The sequence below is a fragment of the Dipodomys ordii genome, unplaced genomic scaffold (assembly GCF_000151885.1).
Source record: "Dipodomys ordii isolate 6190 unplaced genomic scaffold, Dord_2.0 Scaffold19, whole genome shotgun sequence".
NCBI lineage: Eukaryota > Metazoa > Chordata > Mammalia > Rodentia > Heteromyidae > Dipodomys > Dipodomys ordii.
This window is the reverse complement of record NW_012267235.1, coordinates 10,572,408-10,594,517: the sequence shown is the minus strand read 5'-3', so window position 1 is coordinate 10,594,517 and position 22,110 is coordinate 10,572,408. Positions and strand designations below refer to the sequence as shown.

Below are 22,110 nucleotides of genomic sequence, written 5' to 3'. Positions count from 1 at the left end.
CTAGCCTGGATTTTCCCCTGTAATAGAGAGGCCTTCTGCTTGAGTCCTCTCAGCTTAAATAAGATGATGCTATGCCACAGTTGACACCCACAGTGGAACTGCCCCTGCCTGCTAGATGATGAACAAGGCAGGCGCCTGCTCATGGAAAAACCTTCCAAGGTAGCAATTCATCACCTTACACGTGAGGAAACCACAACTCTGAGAGATACACTCACCATCTCAGGATCTGCAGCTAGAGAGAGCCAAGATGTTAATTCACATCTGCTCAGCAACAAAGCCCTCCTCACCCGTACTCCTGATAGTGTGTGTGAATGTGTGTGTGTGTGTAGTCTGCCACAAGCTCATCTAACAATCTGGAGAAATCTCTCAGCCCCTCTTCAGAATAACGTTTTTCAATGCATGCATCTCACAGGAGATTGCATGCTGAAAAACAAGGATCAAACTGGTTTCTAAACAATCAGACTTACACGGTGGTGACTTACGAATGTTCTGGTTAGCCCATTAAACACCAATACTTGGCAGCGAATCTTGCTACCACCACTCAAAACAGGTCGCAAAGCACGGATGACGTTTGAGGTGTCGGCGGCAACTGCGGCGGAGTGATGCAAACACATCTGGATTTCTGTGGGTGATGGTTCCAGGTGCTAGCGATAGGCCTGTGGCTCAGTGCTCACGTTTATCACAGTGAGCTGGGAGTGGCTGAAACCAGTGACATCACAGGTTCCCCATCCAACTTCACGGGCCCTGGGTGAGAAGCTCTGCTCCCCTTCAAAGCCATGCAACCCAGAAGGATGGGCATATAGGCTGCAGGAGGAGGAAAGACACGCTCCTTTTCTAGGGTCACCTCCTTGCCACTTTCCTTCTTTATCCAGAGTTCCCTCAATCCCCTTCATTTCTGGGAGCTCCCTAAATACAGTATGTTTCAAGTCTCATGTGAGCCCGCCTCAGCTTCGTTTCTCATCTTTATCTCTCTCTAGACAGTTAATTCCTTCTCAAAACAGCACCCTCAGAGAGGTGCAGGGAGTTTCTAATCACTCATATCAGACTCCTTATATGACTTCAGCAGGGTGGCCGCTAAGCCCAGGACACTGCTGAGCCTCCAGTGATGAATGAAACTGGTGGGTGGGGTAGAGGTCAGGCCAGCTCTTCTCCTTCCCATTTCTCTTCTTTGCCCAAAGCATCCAACCTAGGGCCTTTGAAGAGTATTCTTCCTCTCCCTCAGCCCATGGGCAAAGGGAGGCCTGGAGGCCCTACCCACTCCCACCTGACCCAATAAAGGATGGAGTGCTTCCCATCCTGAAAAGCATGGGCAATGACAGGACAGGACAGCCAGAGCCATCACAGCTGCAGCAGGACCCGGTGAGCGGAGCCCACTTTGCTTCCATTCCAGGCACAATGAGTTAACTGAGATGGGTCTGAGACTGAGGCTGAGACAGAGCTGGCAGGTGCACGGACATCAGACTCTGCAAAGGCCCATGCTCAAGGTGCATCCATCATTCTGTTTCCATGGTGACCTCCGTTGGTCCCTCCCCATCGTAATGCCTAGAGCTCTGAAAGAAGGCAGCAGAGGCCAAGTGGGAGAGGATAGAGAGATGATGGAGGTCAGAAAAGGGAAGCCATGAGGAGAGGAGGAGCTCCAAAAAGGCTTGCACTAAGACAGATGAAAGGAACTCAGAAACAAAAACAAAAAAAAAAGTCAAGATGCACACCAGCTGCCCCCAGGTTTCCTGTTTTTCTAACAAATCACTGATGATTTCCAAGAAAAGAAAGCTGCGTTGTGCTCACTCGGGGCACAGCCGCAGAATTTGCACATCTGCCCCGTGCTTCGAGAGCAGCGCTCAGGACGGGGGCACAGGATGTGGCAGAGCAGCCTGAGGCTCTGCAGTTCAGGGATCCCTAGAGGGACCGGGCCACAGGACTCCAAGGAACTTCCTGCCGCCCCATCCCTGCTGCCTGGGGCCTGGAGATGGTAGGCCATTGCTATCTGCCAGCCAGTCCATCCTAGGACCTCCTTAAAGCCATCTTGCTGCATTCAATGTGGGAAGACAGAGGAATCAGAGAATCTTCTAGGAAGTGTTATGGTTGGGGGCTTCCCCAGGGCTGTCTGAATTCTCTGATGGTTTCTGGTCAGGTGGGTTCAAGGGCTCCAGGGAGGCCCTGTGGGACCAGGTGTCCCAGGGGATGGGGGCTCACAGTTCAAGAAGAAATGAGGTCATCTTGTAAGCTCCCCACAAAGGTCCTGTTTTTTCTCAGTCTTCACAGGAGCTCCTATACTCCAGGCAGGATGGGCAGGCCCAGCGGACGCTGAAGCTTCACCCAGCGAGTTAAGGATCTCTAGCTCTTTTCCTTATTTCACAGCCTCTCCAAAAGCTACACCCTGATGCTTCCTGTCCAACCCCATTGTGCCCATTGTACAGAATCCCGACCCACTCAACCCAGGAGCATAATAAAATGGCTGGAGTCTTCAAGAACTTCATTTCTACCAAGACTACCACCGTTTCACAGCTGTGGTGTTTGCACCGTACACTTTGATAGAGATCGGGTCTTGCAACCACAAATCACTGGACCACATATTCAGAAAAGCCCAGAAGGAAAATCTAGAAGAAAGTTACCATGCATCTAAGATAATCACTGGATTTTAGAGGTAGAATAATGCTTAGAGATTTTCCAGCCTAAGCCTATTGAGTCAGATAAAACAAAAACCAAAACAAAAAAAACCCCTTCTCATCTAGTGATTATGACCATAGATGACTTGACTGGTAGCCATGGGAAATACAGTTGCATAATGCTCTGTCCTGCATTTCAAATACTGAGCTTTGCAGATGATAACATGGAAGTTACTTCCTTCTGGACTAGAAGGATTATAGCAGCAAAGCATACAGACCTACCCCAGGACCTTTACACTTGCTGTTCCTCTTCCTGGAGGGCTCTTTCCTCCAGATTTCTGCTTGCCTCACTCTCTCCCATCCTTCCAGACTTTATGTTATATTCCCTTTCTTTTTAACATTCATTATTATAATCTTTAAGTAGTTGTACAAAGAAGTTCCCATTCTACAAAGCAGTATATGAATACAAGGTGTCTGGCATGTGTTATGCTTTCAATGAGCTCTCCTGTAATTCCCATTGATGGCAGAGCCTGCCTTACTTTTTACCACAGCTCTATCACCAAGTGGCGTTGGTATGCATTTTATTTTCTACTCTGCTGTATTTCACTGGCATCCCCTGTAGAATGTAGGATCCATGAGGACTTAGAAGAGTACCTGGCACGTGGGTTTAATGAACGAATAAATGAGAAAAAATGAGTGAGCAAATGGATAAATGAATGAACAATGGATGATCAGGAGTTGTGAATGAAAATGGAAGGGCAGAGAAGCACTGAGCACTTAGGGCTGCTTTTCTCACGTGGGTTGCAACGTTGATGCACAGCCCAGGTCCAGGAATGGCAGGGGCTTCACTGGACAGAGGCTGGAAGATTCACAAGGTGAAACCAGGCCTGTAGACCATTTCTCACCCCCTGATCCTCTCCTGTCTTGATCATTCCTGTCTTCTGTTTTAAATTCTGGCCAAGAACAACACAAGGCTTATAAAACAGCAGTAAGAAAGAAGACAGGGGAAAAAATAACCTCATTCCCTCAGTAATCACCCTGAAACCAGAGACTAGACACAGCCAAACACATGTCATAGATAGATGTTTGAGGAAGCAGATTTCCAGAGAGGTCAGGAATCAGAGAGGATGGCAGGATGGGGAAAGGAAACTGAAAATTAAAACTTGCAGTGCAGCCACCGTGTCACAGGGAGAGTAGTAAGGAGCCAAGGTGACTTCCTGAGGCATACATAAAGATGGAAACAATGCCGATGACTAACGGATGGCTGGGTACCGGTGGCTCACACCTGTAATCCTGGTTACTCAGGAGGCTGAGATCTGAGAATTATGCTTCAAAGCCAGCCTGGGCAAGGGAAGTCTGTGAGGCTCCAATGAATCAGCAAAAAGCTGGAAGTGGAGTTATAGCTCAAGTGGTAAAGCACTAGTCTTGAGCACAAAATCTCAGAGACAGTGCCCAGGCTCTGAGTTCAAGTTCCAGGGCTAGCGCGCACGTGTGTGCGCACACACACACACACACACACACACACACACATGGGGGTGGTGATGAGGGAGGGAAGGAAGGAATGGACACAGAAGAATGACAGGGAGCATGTCTCAGAAACAAGTCCTGAAAAAAAATCACAAAGAGTCTGAGGAATTATTTTCAAAGACCCTGTACAGGCCTCATTCTTACTTTGTCTTCTTTTTCCTCATGGAAAAGGGTTACCTTGCTGCAAAGTATGGTCCAAAGATGATTTATTCAATCAAGAGAAAAACGTGCATGAGGGTATATGACTTGAGGGACCTGAATAGACACCAGAGGTCTAGAAATCTGGGGGAGCCCGTCACTGGGGAAGCATAGAACCCCGGACAATCACCATAGAAAGTTTTGCTAGCACAAGGACCACACACTAAAAGACCATCCTCTAGAAACATGGGTGAAAGACTTGAACAGATATTTGGTCAAAGGACATCCAAAAGGCCGCTAAGCGTACAAGAGGTGCTTCCATTTAATTAGTCCCATGGAAAATGCAAATTAAAGCCACAATTCACCTCCACCCCCCCCCAAATGGCTCAAATGAGGAAGAGGGGAAAATACACAATGGCTGACCTGAACATAAGCCATGAACATGGCTTTCCAAATGGAAAACCACTCATTGGTCCTACTGGAGACCACCTTATGCTGACCCCAAGACTCAATGATTCTATGCCTTGTAGACCCCAAGGTCACAGCCAGAAAGGGCAGAGTGGCAGCCCTCAAAATAACTTTCAAAGCTGAAACAACATGGTGGGGTTCGGTGGCCCTACCAAGTCAAAGGTCCCATGTTGGGATGGATACAATAGGAACTTTGGAGGAGTGACAGTGTCAGCTGGCTACACTTCTCCAGAAACTCCTCAAATCTTTTGGAAGGAGTAACTACCTAGGTGAGAGTCAAGCATGGAAAACAGACAGAGGAGAGAAACATGAGTCAGGATATAGTTCCTTTAGGGAAGCTCCAGCCATTCTCTCTCTTGGAGGGTACAATGTGGCACAGGTATGGTAAGGGATGCAACAATGGCGTCCTATACCAAGTTAAGTGGTTAAAGGCTTACTCAAATACCAATGCTAAATTTTGAGCTGGTGGAGGACACACTTGGAATTTAGAAGCTGTGAGGTGTGAGAGGCAGATTGGGGGGAGGGGGTGGAGTCTGATATGAAAGGATTGGAAATCTAATAAAACTTTAATGCTCATTTTTACTTTTTCCCTGTGCTGGGGATTGAAGCCAGACTTTGTGCACATTAGGCTGGTGTTCTACCACAAAGCCACACCCCAAGGTTCTTAGTGCCTAAAGAAGTCCTGGATTGCAAATGAGGATAATAAGCACATCTCAGAGTCATAAAGAAACTTTGGGTCGTAAAAGGGAACTGCCACCAACAATCTTCGTAAAATGGGAGAAAATGAAAGATGAAAGAGAAAGATCCAGTCAGAGAAAAAGAGAGAGAGAGAGAGAGAGAGAGAGAGAGAGAGAGAGAGGGACAGATTGAAAAAGTCTGTTCTTGTTCCAGGGAATGGAAAAATACAATCCTGGAAACTCTACCTGTGAGTCCCCCAGTCATCTGACAAGGCTACCCATTCATCACCAGGAGGAACTTTGAGCAGTACCAATGGAAGGGTCCAGGGGCTCAAAACAGAGATAGTAATAAAAGAAGACACCACAAAAAATAACATGTGAACTTTACCAAGTCTTGTGATCGTCTTAGGACAAACATAAGACACTGGAAGCTGAAGGGTAACACAGGCAGATGACTCACATAAAGGCTGTTGAGTCCCTTTATCCTTAGGGACATCTCTCCTAAAATGCCAGACCAGCGGGCTGTTGGTCCCTTATACTAGGCCATTTAAAAAAATGTGGCAATCCAGACACTGGTGGCTTACACCTGTAATTCTAGCTACTCAGGAGGCTGAGAGCTGAGGATCACGGTTTAAAGCCAACCACAGCAGGAAAGTCCATGAAACTCTTATCTTCAATAAATTACCCCCACCCCCAAAAAAGCTCAAGGACAGTGCTCAGGCCTTGAGTTCAAGCCCCAGGATTGGCAATTCCCTATATACACATGCACCCATACAATTGTCAGTGGCTCATGCCTCTAATCCTAGCTAATCAGGAGGCTGAGAATCACAGTTTGAAGCCAGCCTGGGCAGGAAATCCCACGAGACTCTTATCATCAATTAAACACCAAAAAGTTGAAAGTGGAGATATGGCTCAAGTGGTAGAGTGCCAGCCTTGAGTGAAAAAGATAAAGGTCAGTGTCCAGGCCCTGAGTTCATGTCCCAGGACTAAGACATACACACAGACACATAAGCACACACACACATACACATACACACATACACGCACACTGTGGCAAAATATACATAATACAAATTTATCATTGTAATCACTTTTGGATGTATAGTTCCATGGCGTTAAATACATTCATGTTGTTGTGAATGTCAACCAGCCCCACCATCCACCTAAAGCTTTTACCTCCTCCCAAATGGAAGCCCTTTCCCAATGTACACTAACTTCCCACTCCTTCTGCTCGGCCCTTGGTAACCTCAAAGGGATTTTTCTGTGCCCTGAGTCTGACAACTCTGGCTATGTGGCATAAATGGAACCAGATGGCTTACTTCACTATCCATAATGTTGTCACACGGTAGCACATATCAGGACTTTCTTACTTTTTAAGGCTGAAGAGCATTGCATTGTTTTTGTGTATCTGCATTTCTGTGTATCTACCTGTTCATTAGTGGATCTGTACTAATTCTACCTTAGGGTTTTCAACAAGGCTTAGAAGATATGCTTACTCCACAGCCATTTATATGGCAGGGAAGATTCACCAGGATCCCAAACTCATGGAGTTCAAACATGGATACCACTCCCCATCTCTTTTCTTTCTTTTTGGTGGCATTTGGGGGTTGAACTCAGGTCTTGTGCTTGCTAGGCAGATGTTCTACTACTTGAGCGACATCTCCAGCCCTTTTATGCTTTAGTTCTTTTTCAAATAGGGTCTTGCATTTTTGCCCAGTCCTGCCCAGAATATAATCCACCTGCATAGACAGGCACACACTACTATGCCCAGTTTAGTGGTTAAAATGGGGTCTCTCGATCTTGGCCTGGGCTGGCCTCCAAGTGCTACCCCCACCCCCTCTAGCCCCTCTTTCTCACAATCTGTGTCTCTTGAGTAGCTAGGATCACAAATGTGAGCCACCAGGTGAGCTAGCCATTCTCCTTTTCTTCTATAGTAGTATTTTTTTTTAAAGAAAGTTTAGATTGCATTTCCCAAACTCTTTCACAACTAAGTGTGGCCATGAAATTATAGTAAGTACACATTAGTAAATGTAATTTCTAGGTCATACATCTAAAAGGAAGAAGCATGCCCTCTTCTCCCTCTTTTACTCCCCCTTTGGGAGCTCAAATGCTAGGTCTGATGGCAATTTCTACAGCAACATTCATAAAGCATGAGGTAAAGGTCTCCACCTTGAGATGACAGAGGAACAAGATTGAAAGAAATCATCTCTTGATCCGAGAGGCTCTTATACCAAGTGTGGGTGACTTATGCCCTGACTTTGATCTCAGAGAGAAATGGACTCCTATATTGTTTAAGATATTCGTATTTTAGGTTTCTCTAATACTACTGACAAACCGGGGACCTAACTTGTATTTCAGCCAATACTGAGTTATCTAGTAAGTGAAATTATATTTCTGGTTATCTGTTACTGTATCCTTTAGATACAGCTCTGTGGCTTTCCCCCAAGTTTGTAGAGTACGGTTTAGAATCTGACCTTAAATGCAGACCACATGGTGGTCTACCCCAAATTTCCTTGAAGGGGACTTCTAAAAGTGGAGAGGCAGCATAACTCTCTTCTATGGATTTCCCACTTCTGTGTGGGACTTAGTATTTTGTTTCATTTTACTGGCAGGACTAGGGTTTGAACTCAGGATCTCACATTTGCTAAACAGGTGTTCAATCACTTGAGTCATGTTTTCAACTTTAGTTATTTTTCAAACATGGTGTCCTCCATTTTTGTTTTCTCCTGCTGGGACTGAGATCCTCCTCTTTGATCCTCTTGGATAACTGGGATGACAGGCATGCTCCACTCATGTCAGGTTAGTGGTTGAGATGGAATCTCACAAATCCCAATCCTCCCACTCTCTCTCAAGTAGCTGAGCTCACAGGTATGAGTCACTATGTCTGGCCATTTATTCCCCTTTCTTCTATAGTAGTAACTTTTTTTGCATCAGTCCTGGGGCTTGAATTCAGGGTCTAGGCACTGTCTTGGAGCTTTCTTGCTCAAGGCTAGTGTTCTATCACTTGAGCCACAGGTTTACTTCTAGCTCTTTGGTGGTTTGTTGGAGATAAGAATCTCATGGACTTTCTTGCCTAGGTTAAGTCCCAACCTCCATCCTCAGATCTCAGCCTCCTGAGTAGTAGGGATTAGTTAGAGGTATGAGCTTCTAACTCATGTGGTCATGAAATTATAGTGCATAGGGGCCGGGAAAGTGACTCAGTGGTAGAGTGCTTGCCTTGCATGCATTGAGGCCCTGGGTTCGATTCCTCAGTATACCACATAAGCAGAAAAAGCTGGAAGTGGTGCTGTGGCTCAAGTGATAGAGTTCTAGCCTTGAGCTGAAGAGCTGAGGGACAGCGCCTAGGCCCAGAGTTCAGGTCCCACAACTCACAAAAAAAGAAAAAGAAAAAGAAAAATTATAGTGTGTAGATCACCCAGCTACAGCAATAATTTTTAAGGAAATACAAGTAGACATTAATGAATGTAGGCAGGCTAGACAGGTGGTCTTACTGTGGAGTCATGCCTCCAGCTCTATTTTTTGCTGGTTATTTTTGAGATAGGATCTTATTTCCTATGTATACACATACACACTTGAGCTACCATTTATCGTTATGCTTTATGTTAATGGTGGAATCACAGAAGTGTACCAGTGCATCTAGCTTTCCTTCATGGAGACAGAGGCTCTTGAACTTTTTTACCTTGGCTGGCCTTGAACCATGATCCTCTTGATCTCTGCCTCTTCCTCCTAGTAGTTTAGGATTACAGGGGTAAACTCCTAGATCCCAGCTTAGACTTGGATATTTAAAGGGCAGCCATGCTTTGGCATACACAGTCTTGGCCAGCTGGTATTGAAGTAGAACACAGTGAGAGAATTACTGTTTTAGTAAACGAACTGGAGATGATGTTTTACTGGTCAATAAAAGCATACCATGGGCCTGATGTGCATTATGAAACATTTCTTTCCTAAAGAAGGCCAAATATTCAGTGAAGGTCACAAAAACCTTCTCTGAGAGAACTTAGGAGAACTGTAGCCATTGAGAAATAATCCCCTGTCTTTGGAAATACTGAATGAATGGCAACCAGAGGGCAGATGAGAGTCTCTAAGATGGAGGACTGAGCTCTAGACCCAAGGTGGAATGGTGGTCATTCTTCACTTGATGCCTACAGTCCTGAGCCAAGCCCTTAAACAGTACCTGCATGCACACTAGGCAGCCAGTGGATTTGAACCTAGTTCTACAATCTCAGAGGAAAACTCTGGCCAGGCTACATGGTACCCTGGGTTAAGAAGTGCCGGGCTGAAAGGAATGAGAAGTTGGGGTCCCCTCCTTCCATAGTCAGGGTGTCAGTGCCAATACACAGTCTTTCTTTTAATTAGTATCTTTAAGTAGTTGTACAGAGGAGTTTCAATTCAACATGCCAGTTGATGGGCACACCGCATCTTGATCACTATCCCCCCAACCTTTCCCAGCCCCACCCATCCCTTCAGTTGTCCCAGGTCCATTTTCACAGACGTGCATTGAATATTAGAACTGCGTTCTCCCACCATTCCCTTCTCCGCTCTACAACAACCTCTTGACTCCACTCCAAGTATCTCACATGCCTTGGGTCTGAGTTCCTGAGCCTTATAAGTTCACAAATGCATTTTCTTTTGAGATAGGGTTTTTGCTAGGTGGCCCAGGTCAGGCTCAAACTCACCACGTACTGTGGGCTGTTCTTGAACTCATTATTCTCTTGGCTCAGCCTCTCCCCAGTGTTGGGATTACAGACATGACTCTCAGTGATCACATAGATGGCTTTTATTTCCAAGTGCTTTAAAAGGCATGCCCTTACCACTGATTTTATCTGCCTTTACATTTCATAGCCAACGGTCTCACACAAACCAATATTTTTGCATCACAACCTTCAGGACAAAAAAGGGAAGATAGAGAATATTCCTGCTCCCAGGGTCAGGGACTAAAAGAGGCTCTGAACACATGCTTTTGTTCTTGAAGGTATCATAGCTACGGCTGACAGGTGACCTTCCCCGAGTGTGTGGGGGGGTGGCCAAGCCCTTTGAGGAGGCAGGAAGGCCAACGGCCTGTGTGCTGCTTGCCATTGTGGGTAATCTCCAACTAGGAATAGAACGGCTCTGTCCCCTGGCAAGTTCATCTACAGCTCACTCACCTCTGCCCCAGAAAGTCCTCCTTCCTCTTCAGAACCCTTGGAATGAAGGAAAGAAAGAAGGAAGGGAGAAGGGATAGAGGCAGAGAGAGAAAGAAAGGAAAGGGAAGTCAAAGGGGAGGAAAGGAAGGAAGGAGGAGGAAAAGATGGGGAAGGGAAGCAGAAGAAAAGAAAGTAAGGAAATGGAAGTAAGGGAAAGAAAAAGGGAAAGGGAGGAAAGGGAAGAGAAGCTGGGTGTTGGTGGCTCATGTCTGCAATTGTAGTGACTCAGGAGGATGAGATCTGAAGATCACATTTCAAAGCCAGCGGTGGAAGGAAACTCTGTGAGACCCTTATCTCCAATTAACTACCAGACAACCGGAAATGACTCTGTGGCTCAAAGTGGCAGAGTGCTAGCCTTGAGCATCAGAAAAGCTTAGGGACAGCACCATCTAGATCCTGAGTTCAAGCCCCATGACTGACCAAAAAAACAAAACAAAAAAGGGAGGGAAGAGAAAGGAATGGGAAAAAGAAACAGGAAACTTGTTTACTCTGACCTAATCCTTGCCTGTGAGAGAAGACTATTTTGTTTTGTTTGTTTGTTCTAACGTACTCCCTATTAGACTAACGGCCTATACCTGGGAAAGACACTTTGAGTGTCTCAAACTATAAAGGATGACATACAAAGTAAGCACAGTTATTAGCAATACTTCCTTTGCTCCCAAATTAAACATCTGGATACTGAGTTTCCCTTAACCTCTGGGGGCTAGGTGGGTCAACACCCCATGGACGTTGGAAGAATCCCCAGAACCATCATCCCCTAATCATTTCTTTGCCCCAGTCCCTCTGAGAACACTGCTCCTAATTGCCACACAGCCTGTCTGCTGGTGAGGTGGGTAGATGGGGGGGGGGACAGGAAACCCTCTGGGCCTGGTGAGCATCATGGCGCAGTGATACTTCCCCAGGCAAGCTGCGGGCAGAGAGGGAGTGGCCTGTTGGGGTGTGTGTTTGTAGAAGTGTTGCAGGGCTTCCCCGGCTCTCTGACTCAGAGTACTTACTGCTCTTCTCATTGCTGACTGAAGTGGAGAGTAGAATGGAGATTCCTCCCCCCACCCCCGCCCAAAGAGGGGTCTTGAGCACTTGGGGTTGGGCAGAGCTCTTGTCTGAAGCAATCTCAGACACCTGCCTTGTCCTGTCACTAGGAGGCATTGACATGGCTGTCTGAAGCCCCTTCAGATGCCCCCAGAAGACCAGTGAAATGCCTGGGGGCACAGATCCTGAATGGAGGATGAATGAATCCTAAGGGGTCTCAGTGCATGCAGCCCGGCAATTGCCGGCCATGGCAGGCTGAGGGCTAGTTCTCCCCTGTGCTGGCTGCTCTGCTGGGTGGTCACTTATCCAGAAACACTGGGGGACCATAGCTAAGTGGGGGCTCCACACAGCACTGCGGGGGGGGGAGTCAACAATAGCCAAATGCTTGCAGGGACTGACAGTAAGAACATATGTCAATTCTGGGGGGGGTGGGAGAAACTGAGTCAGGCAGTGAGCTGGGGCAGATGAGGATTCAGGAAGAATGAGTGGAACATGACCCTGAAGGGAAGACAGAGGCTTCTGCACTCACCCTGGGAACCAGATTCTGGATGTGGACCATGAATTTTCTGAAGATTATTCTGGTGGGGCAAGGGAAAAAGCCAGTGGCAAGAAAAAGAGCTGAACTGATTGGCAAGGAGCCAGGGGGAAGAAGCATGGGGCTGGTGTGTGTGTGTGTGTGTGTGTGTGTGTGTGTGTGTGTGTGCAGCACCATCCTGACTGGCTGGAACGTAAATGGAGGGGGGGCACAGGACAGACACAGCTTTCAGGGCTTGGAGTCTGGGTGCAGCAGACAGAAATGGGGAAGTCTGTGGAGGAAGCCTGCCCTGAGGGTACAGTGAGGCTCAGGATGCAGGCATACTCTGAGACAGACATCCAGGTAAGAATCGCAGAGGGGCTGGCTGATAAGAGTTCAGGTAAGGGAGAGAAGCATATCCAAAGCTGTGGAGAAGAGGACCCAGCAGGGGTGAGTAGTGAGGGAAGAGCCAGGAAGGGTGAGTGGTGGCCATACCTCCAAGGTTTGCCTGCACAAAGTCACCTTAGAGGGCTGAAGGGAAGGACTACCACTCTGGGGTCTGAAGAGGACCTCCCCTCCGGAGGAGAATACCAGGAGGAAGGGAAGCAAGTCTCTGTTTGGCAGCCATCAGAGCAGCTCCTACCTGGCTTCTTCCAGGGAGCAGGAGTGTGTAAACAAATCCCCAGGTCAGAATCCATTTGGTCCAGGAGACAACAGACTCAGAAAGATGAGATACTAACAGGGAATCAGGATGAGAGAGCACATCTATGCCCACTTTGCAGCCTGAATATCATACCACAGCCTCCCCAAGTTCTCTCCAGTATAGTAAAGGGCATAGAAAAGCTCAGAGCTTCTAGATTTCTCAGAATGAAACTCCCAAGATGTCAGTACAGAAGTGAATGCAAAATGCAAAGGTTTATGAAACGCTAACTCAGAAGCCCCACAAACAAGCCCCACAAACATGCAGCCCAACTCAACTGGAAGCGTAGTGGCTTGGCCACCTGCAATACCCACAGAAGGACTTAGCTTATTTCACTAGGTGTCAGAGATGCCCGGAACAAGAGACCCTAAGAAAAGCTCCATCTTGAGTGTCCAGTGGTGGTGGTGGGGGGATGGGGGTTCAGGGTCCCACAAAAAATACTAATGGCTTCCTAACAGCTCCTGCTCCGGAACAGGATGTAGAGCAGGGATATGTCATGTTTGAGGGAACCGCCCAGTTTTGCTATTTATTAATTCAAGGCCACTGGACTTCCTAAATTCAAATTGTTTTCAGAATGATCAATCTTTATGCAACCAGTCAGACACTGTCACTATGAGCTGTTTCTACCGTATCTGCCACGGCTTTCCTCTGAATACTTCCTCCAATTGAGAACTGTTACAATAAAACTCTGTTCTAGATTTCTCTAAGATCTTCCTGTATCAAGCTGAACTATTTCCTTTCAATGGTCCCATTTCCATCCTGGGGAAGGATCTTTACCTTTCTTTTTCTTTTCTTTTTTTCCCTCTCTTCTCCTCACCCTTTTTCTTTATTAGTGCTGCTAATGGGAATTGAACTCAGGGCCTGGGTACTGTCCCTTAGTTCTATCACTTAAGGCTAGCACTCTACCACTTGAGCCACACTCTATTTCCAGCTTGTTAGTGGTTAATTGGCAACAAAAATCTCATGGACTTTTCTGGTGGGTCTGATTTTGAACAGCAATCCTCGGATCTCAGCCTCCTGAGTAGCTAGGATTACCAGCATGAGCCATGGCACCCAACTTGACCTTTACCTTTCCAAAGGACATTGCTCTTCAAATATGAAGACAGGCATTGCTTCTCTCCTGACTCCTCATCTTGGAGAGCAGTGTCTATGCCTCTAATAATTTCATATTATGTCATTTCCGCCTTGGTCATCTTTCTCTGGCTACAAACTGAGTGGTTGATTAGCATCCTTCGTGAAGGTGACACATAGGATTAAGCTTCAATCCAGGCAAACCTGCCCTACTGTGTGAAAATGGCCTTCTTACAAGCTGAAGTGCTATTAAGTAAGGACTTGGGGACTCAGTGGCTGACTACTGGGTCAAGGGTCAACGATGGAAATTGGTTTATAGGCATGTACTTAGAAGAATTTAAGGAAGAAATCAAAGGGAGCTGAGGGACTGACAATCCAGGAATCCAGATGAAGCCTGAAACACCAGAGTTGTTCTCCCAAATCTCAAGGGACACTGTTGCCCTGATTCATAAACTGACACAGGGTGTGGGAGAAGATGAATTGCTTCCAAAATCAGTTTGCAAAGCCAGCATATGAAAGACTGCTAATGGCAGCACAGGAAAAAGAAGACCAAGTGAAAACTCACTTAGGAGTTATTATAGTTTGTATCTTAAATGTCTCCCAAAGATGGACAGGTGAAAGGCTTGGACCCCCAACTTGGTATTACTGCAGGGTGATGAACATTTAGGAGATGGTGTCTAATGGGAGATCTTTAGGTAATTGGAGTTATTGCCCTATAGGAGATTGTGGGACCTCTTTTCTCGCTCTCTGTCTTTTTCTCTTTGTCTCTCTCTCTCTCTCTCTGTGTCCTTCTCTCTCAGTCTCTCTGTCTCTGTTTCTCTCTTTTCTTCCTGTTTCTTTTTTTTCTCCTGGCTACCATGAGTTTTGCTCTGTCAAACACTTCTACCACCATGTGTCACCTCACCACAGGGCAAAAGCAACAAGGCCAACCATAGGTCAACTGCAGCCTCCAAAACTAATCCTTTCTTTGTAAGCTGGTTCTCTCAAGTCTCTGTGATAGTAATGGGAAGCTATGATCTGTGTACCAATGAAAGAGTTTCAATGAGCCACCAAATGCAACACTGAACTAAAAGAATACAACATCTTGACAGGAGGTATTTTATTCCTTCCAGGAATGCAAGGAAGGCTCAATGCAAGGAACTTAATGATATGACATGTCTTATAAACCTCGGACAGAAGAATATAAGCATTTCCAAGTAGATGCTTAAAAATGCATTTGACATCTTACCATCTGACATGCTTGTAGAATTCCTTATAAATAAGGAATTGAACAAACTTCCTTTAGACATTACACTTGACTCCTGACAAATCATGATCAAATCAGAGAAATAGAGTCCCGTCCCAAGCTTCTGGGAGGCTGTATATAGTAGGTGCAGGCCTCTCGGATCCCAGGTGGTTTCTACTCATGCAAATGGACACAGACACATTTTTCTCTGTCTCTCGGTCCTAGCCATAAATCTGGTTCCCTGGTTGGGGGTTAGAGCAGAAGGGCTTCTTGTCAGGAATCTATGAGTAAAGACATTGCTCATGTATCATCATGGAAATGGGTTGAATTCAAAACTTGGTAAAAAAAAAATCCAGCCATAGAGGTGGGTAGTTTATGACCAGAAAGCTTCACCTCTAGCACACCACCTTGAATTCTTACCAGTGACTCATAGGGGGTGTCCTCTGCATATTTTTTTACTGCTCATCATCCCGCCACCCCATCTGCCTCTGACAACAACTGCCTTGAATCTATGTTGCAGGTTATATTTTTTAAAAAATCAGCATGGAGAAAATTGCACTTTCTAGAATGTGGCTAGAATGAAGCTAGGTTCCTTGTTGGAGTACAAAAGTCTGAGAAGACTCTGGAATTTTATGCAAAACAGAGAGAGAGAAAGAGAGAGAGAGAACACATATGTGTAACCACACATTCAGGCATGTTTACTGATCTATTACTTCCGTCTGTTTTTCAGAGGGGCCCACAATCTAGAGAGAGTTTGAGACTTCTTGGAGAGCAGGAGGTATAGATATGATCTGACTAATATGAGAGCACAAGGAGAAGGTTGGCCGCCACCTTGGCCATGTTGTGGGGAAGTGGTTGTATGAAGATTTGCCTGACAAGAGCCCAAACCACCAAGCCACACAGGAACAAACACTCAGACCAACACCCAGTGCTATGTCTGCAGAGACTTCATGAGTAGGACAGCTCTGGATAGAGATGAAGGGTGTAGGAGTAGACTATGTGACTTCATGCATAATACAAGAGATTAAGAGCCAGGTTTTGCAGCCCTATAAGAACAGTGGCTCCCAGGTGGGACAGGAAGAAGGGTGGCCAGCAATGGGGTGGGGTTTTCCATGGATGGAGACTTCCTTTGCTGGTGATGGAGAGGTGCAAATGCAGAGGATCTTGAGAGCTACTGAAGAGGGAGCCTTCATAATGATATTTAGGACCTGACTGTCCATCAACTCGACTGTACAGAATGGAAAAGGAAAGGGCAGGAAACTGAGACCTTGGTTTAGGCCAGTTCCTGGTCAGCCCCTTGTCTATTTCTAGCTATAATGTCTATTTCCCATGGAAGAGGAAGCTCACCTACTCCACGCCCCCCCCTCTTCCCTGAGTTGCTGAATAGTGCACAAGAGAATGCACCCACAGATCCATAAGCAACTGTTAGCTAATTGTTAGGTACTATTGTGATCTTGAGTGTTTATTTCCTTTATTTCATATTGCTCAAGTCTCAACTTAAATAGAAACTTTTCATGGAGGCTTTTCTCTAACTCCAAACTGTATTTGGCTCCTGTCCCACCATCTTAGGGTATCCTGTGATTCTCATGGCTATAACGAAACCGTGTGTGTGTGTGTGTGTGTGTGTGTGTGTGTGTGTGTTCAGTGTCTGAACCATTAGACTGTCTTCCCCAAGAAGGGCAGGAAGGGCTATCTCTGTGTCCTTGGAAGCCACCTTCATTTACCTCTGATACTCTACTCAAGCCCCCTACTCCTACCCCCCACATGGAAAAAACCACACTCACTCATTTGCCTAGGTCAACAACAGCAACAAGAAGTCTCTGAAGGACATGAAAATGAAAAGCACACCACTCCCTGGTGACCCCACCCGCCACCGCCTGCACTGTCCTCCATCTGGGCAACTTCCACTGGGGCTATGCACTGATGGGCTTCCTGGGAAGACTCAAGGTGTCAGTCTGATGTCACTGGTAGCGCCAGTGAGCAGGCTGCACATATGCCAAGTCTCTGGCCAGTCCCCTGTAGGACTGGAGAGTTGGTGCTATTGTCCTGTGAGAGACCACATAAGGCCATAAGGGACAGAGAAAAAGTGCTATGGGGTAGGCGGAGCGTCAGGGAAGACTTCAGAAGGTGAAACTGATCTGGATATAGACGGAAACATTTGTAATTAGCTTCCCAAGAGGAGGCAAGAGGAGCGGGGGTCTGAGCTGGAGGGCAGGAGACCTTGGCACCCATGCTTATGGACATGAATCTTCACAATAGGGCAGGGGCAGTTCTGCAGGACTCCAGTGATGAAGCAGCTCACTTAGATTTCCTCTTTTCATAATCACCATTTAGGGAAGAGATTAGAAGCAGGAGGCCCATTGAGGCCAAGCTCTTATGCCCAGCCTAACAGCCAATAATGGACTTGGGAGACTCTAAAAGATTTATTTTTGCTCCATGCCATAAAAATCAACTACCTTCCCCATCTGTTAGTCCTTCTCTTCTCTTGTGCCTTGTTACAACCATGTCTTCCTTATCCAAATGATCAGAAGAAACTAGCCTAGAGGTGACCAGAGACAGCTAACGTCTGTGGAAGTACAAGGCATATGCCTGACACCTACGGGAGGCCACTCAAGCTTTGTCATCTCTGGATAAGAGCACCTGCCAGAGGCAACCCAGCTCTGGCAGTAGCGGTGGCTTCAGCCCTCAGTTTCCTTGTTTGTAAAGTAGTGATGAAGGATGTGGATATCTCAAAGTGTGGCTGTGAAGGTTAAAAGACACACAGTCATTGCTGGGTTCTAGTGACTCATGCCTGTCATCCTAGCTACTCAGGAGGCTGAGTTCTGAGGATTGCAATTTGAAGCCAGCTTCAGCAGAAAAGTCTGTGAAATTCTTATCTCCAATTAACCACCCAGAAGCTAGAATTGGGCAGTGGCTCAGGTGGTAGTGCCAGCCTTGAGGGGAAAAAGCCAAAGGACAGTGCCTAGGCCCTGAGTTCAAGCCCAGTACTGACACAAAAATAAAATCAAAATGGAAAGAAACCAAAACTCCCAAATATCCATTGTAATACATACCATTATTTTGTGTGTCCATTATAATTGTAAGACATCATAGCAAAATACATTCATCTTTAAATTGAGGACATATCTTTATATGTAACAGATGTCTTCTATAGCTGTGTAAGCCCAGGGGAGTCTCTCCTCCCATCTATATGAGAGACTCACTAATCAAGCTAGTCAAGTGCTCTACTACTGAGCTGCATAGGTACAGGGTGTGGCACAGTGGTACAGTGTTTGCCCTCAAATGCAGAGCCTTGGATTTGTTCCCCAACCCTGCATGGGTGGGGGAGGGGGAGAGGAGAAGATCATATACCTCTCTTTTGGCTTGTTGGTGCTCATTCTGTTGCATCATTCTAGAAACTTCCTCCATGCATTGATTTAGAATTTCAGTTTACCAGTCGAAGCAAAAAAAAAACCCCAAACACCCAAAACAATAACAACAAAAAAACAAAACACCAAAAAACCTCTTACTGGGTCACAGGAGTTCTATACGACTAGCCATTTCAATCACTTGGATTGAGATTCTTGGAATGAATGCCATATCAGCCAATTTGACTGCTCAACTGAACTCAAGCTGAGGCTTCCAAGCTTTCAGCTACCCAGGCACAATTTTGCATCTCAGCCAAGAGCAGGTCTCCAAGCAGTACATTTCTGATTATAGATGATGGAGCAGCTTCCAGCAGCCAGGGCCCACAGGGTCCACCTCCTCTTCTCATCCTTACACCCCAGCCAGCCTCTTACCTACTTTTTTTTGGTGCTGACACTGGGCCTTAAACCTAGGACATGGGTGCTCTCTCTTAGCTTCTCCCCCTTTAAAGGCTGGCACTCTCATCACCTGAGCCACAGCTCCATTTTCCGCTTTTTGCTGGTTAATTAGAAATAAGAGTCTTATGGACTTTCCTGCCCAGACTGGTTTCAAACCAAGATCTTCCGATCTCAGCCTCCTGAGTAGATAAGACTACAGGCATGAGCTACCAGCACCTCGCTTCTCATACTTGCTGTCCAGCACTACCAGGGAGCTTCCAATCTGATGACTTTCAACAGAAACAAAAGCCAGTGGGTAGGAAAGAGGGAGGGAAAGATAGTCTGCTTCCATAGCAGTCTGGGGAGGGAAGATAATGGATCATTCCTGACCTAAACTGCAGATGAGAGGAGATGGGTCCCTAAAATCCCACATAAGTTCATTACACAAAGGCCCTAAGACTTCCTGCCCTCCACCCTGGGCCTGGCTACTTGTCATTCGAAAGGTAGAGGAGGGTGTATATTACAAAGCAGAAAGAGCTTGACCATCCAAAATTGTCTTCTGCAGGTCCTAAGTGCAAATCTTCAATGCAGAGCCCACACTGAGGAAGCTAGGAGGAGCTACATGGCCGCTCTGGGTTTACAAACACCCAGGATGCAGCTGTTTGCATCACACATGTCACCTGTCATCTTCCACACAGACCTGGTTTGTGGAGGAGACTGAGGCTGGTAGAAGTAGAAAGAAGCTGAAGGCCTCACCGCTGTAACTCGGGTCCCTTTTCCACGTCCCCTTGTGCCTTGTTACAACCATGTCTTCCTTATCCAAATGATCTTAGTGCCATCACTTTAAGGAGCTTATTCAGTTTTTGAGAAATACACATTCTAGATGTCACTCCTGGAGTGCCATGCTGTTGGTCTGGGACAAGCCTGTGCTTTAACAAATGCTTTAGGAGAACAGCTCAGCTCTGGGAGGGAATCAGCAAGGAGAGAGAGAGAGAGAGAGAGAGAGAGAGAGAGAGTGTGTGTGTGTGTGGCTGAGAAGACCGAGCAGCCCCTGGGAGGGAGGAAGAGGATGGCCATCCAGCAGAATCCTCCAGGCAGACTTGGCCTACTTTTAGCCCTCCTTCACCCTTCACCCACCCCTCCTCTCTGGAGGAGGCTTAACTCTATACCACATCCTGCTGCTTTCATCTCGCCTTCCTTTTCCCTCTGAACAATCTCCTTCCTCCTACTGTCCCTGAACTTCTTGCGTTTTTGTCTTTGATGGGTCAACCCCCGCCCAGGCACAGCGCACGCGCAAACACATGTATACACACGCATCCACACTCAGGGGACGCGCACCAGCGTGCAAACCCAGATCCCCTCAGCGCGAAGTGTGTGAACCTCTAGCAGGGAGGGGGGGGGAGGATCCACGTTCACTAGCAGGGGGCAGCCTGGAAATACTCCTCCTTCCCTCCCCCCCACCAGCCACTTTCAGGACGCCCACATCCTGATGGCAAAGGATCGACCCCTCATGTCGATGCTGCCCAGAGGGTTTCGAGATGGACAGGGCCAGGCTCCCGATCCCAAGGCCCAGGGTCTGGAGGTGGTGCCCAAGGCTAATTAGGTCCTGGGGATGCCCGGTCTGTTTCCAGGACGGCGTGACCCTCCGAGCCCGCCGCTCCCCGGAGGTCCCCAACTCGCCACGGCTGTGCCCTTGGTGCCCCACCCGGCCACCCAGACACACGCACCTGCAGAACCCGCCGGGCGCCGAGCCCCTCTCCAGCGGCGACGACCTGGACCACGACTCCACGGCTGGGGCCGGGCAGCTGGTTCCCAGCATCTGCCCGACCGGCCTCCGCGGGCTGGGGGCGTGGCCTGCGGATGGGCGTGGCCGAGGGGGGCAGACCCGCCAACGAGGCGGGGCCAACACTTATTCTAGGGGCGGGGCGGGGACAGACCCCACCAATGAGGCGGGGCTTGCTGGAAGTGGGACGGGACCCGGCGCTGGGCCGGCCTCTTCCCGCCACCTTGCGGCGGCGCAGTCAGGTGCAGCTGGTGCAGCAGGTGGGGCAGGTGCAAGCAGCGGCGGGCACGGCCCGGGAATCCCAGGACTCAGAGCCTCTGGTCCCCGCCGGCCCTCGGGAGGAACAGGCGACAGGCGCCGTCCTCTGCATCGAGGCGCCCGGAGGGACGCCCACCCCCGACATCACGACCCCCCCCCGGAGTAAGGCGAGGGGTCGGGGGGGGTGAGGAAGAGCAGATGTCGGAGGGGAGAGCTGGGGAAGCTTGAGGTGGGGGCTTCGGGGAAGGAGGAGAAAGAGGAAGCTCGGATGAGCTGTTTCCTCCTCTCACTGCGACCCAGCGCCCCACTTCCTCCTCCAAGTTCTATTTTCTTTGGGGTGCATTTAACCCTTAAAATGCCCGCATTGACGCTTGTGCCAACGACTTGACATCTTGACCCCTCCCCCCTTCCCCGGCTCACTCGTAGGTAGGAACCTTCTAGAAATCCCTAGCCAGTTTAGGTTGCTTTTTTTTTTTTTTCAGCCCTGGACCTCCCACAGGGTCGGCTTCACTTTAGCTGGGTTCCATTGCCCGCCCCTGGTAAGAGGTAGGCATCCCAAACCGGCCAGAAGGACGTGGTGTTAGTGTTGGGCAAAAGCCGCAGCCCTGTCTGAAACTTTGAGAGATGTCAACACCAAAGGCTTTTCTTTCCTGACTCCCTAAATACCAAGAAAAAGTAACTTCCTCCCATGGGCAGAAACAGAAAGTCCCCTTAGACAGGCACAGAAGAACTGGTTCCAGCCTGTCCTCAGTGATGGGAAGGGCTCTGTGCCCACCAGGTACCTCTCCTACTCTTCCCTGCAATCCTCACCCCACCTTCACCCCTAGGACCTGTGTCACAGAAGGGAAGGCACACAATTTGGTAAGAGTGGACAAGGTCTCCCTCTTTGTCTCCCCAGCCCCTACTTGGAGGAAGAGGAGAAAAGTAGAAAAGCCTGGAGGTGGCTGGGGTAGGGAGGAAGAGACAGTACTACCCTGGAATCAGAAATCTAGGAGGCTAGAGTAACGAGGTGTGACAGATCAAAAAGTTGGATGAAGAGAGAACTCTGTGTGTGTGCATGTGCATGCACGCATGCGCTCACGTGCTCTTATCTGGGCTTTGAACTCCGGGCCTCACACTCTTGGCTTTTTCTTTTTCTTTTTTTTTTTT

At 47.7% G+C, this 22,110-nt stretch overlaps 1 protein-coding gene across 2 annotated transcripts in view; it reads right to left on the bottom strand.

The window, feature by feature from the left end:
* The window catches only part of Pik3r5 (phosphoinositide-3-kinase, regulatory subunit 5), a 63,429-nt gene extending 42,701 nt beyond the window's left edge, over positions 1-20,728 (bottom strand). For both annotated transcript variants that reach the window (XM_013013041.1, XM_013013042.1), the window contains exon 1: positions 20,648-20,728. The gene's annotated coding sequence lies outside the window, so the exon portion shown is untranslated. The remainder of the gene's footprint in view (positions 1-20,647) is intronic.
* Between the last annotated feature and the right edge of the window lie 1,382 nt (positions 20,729-22,110).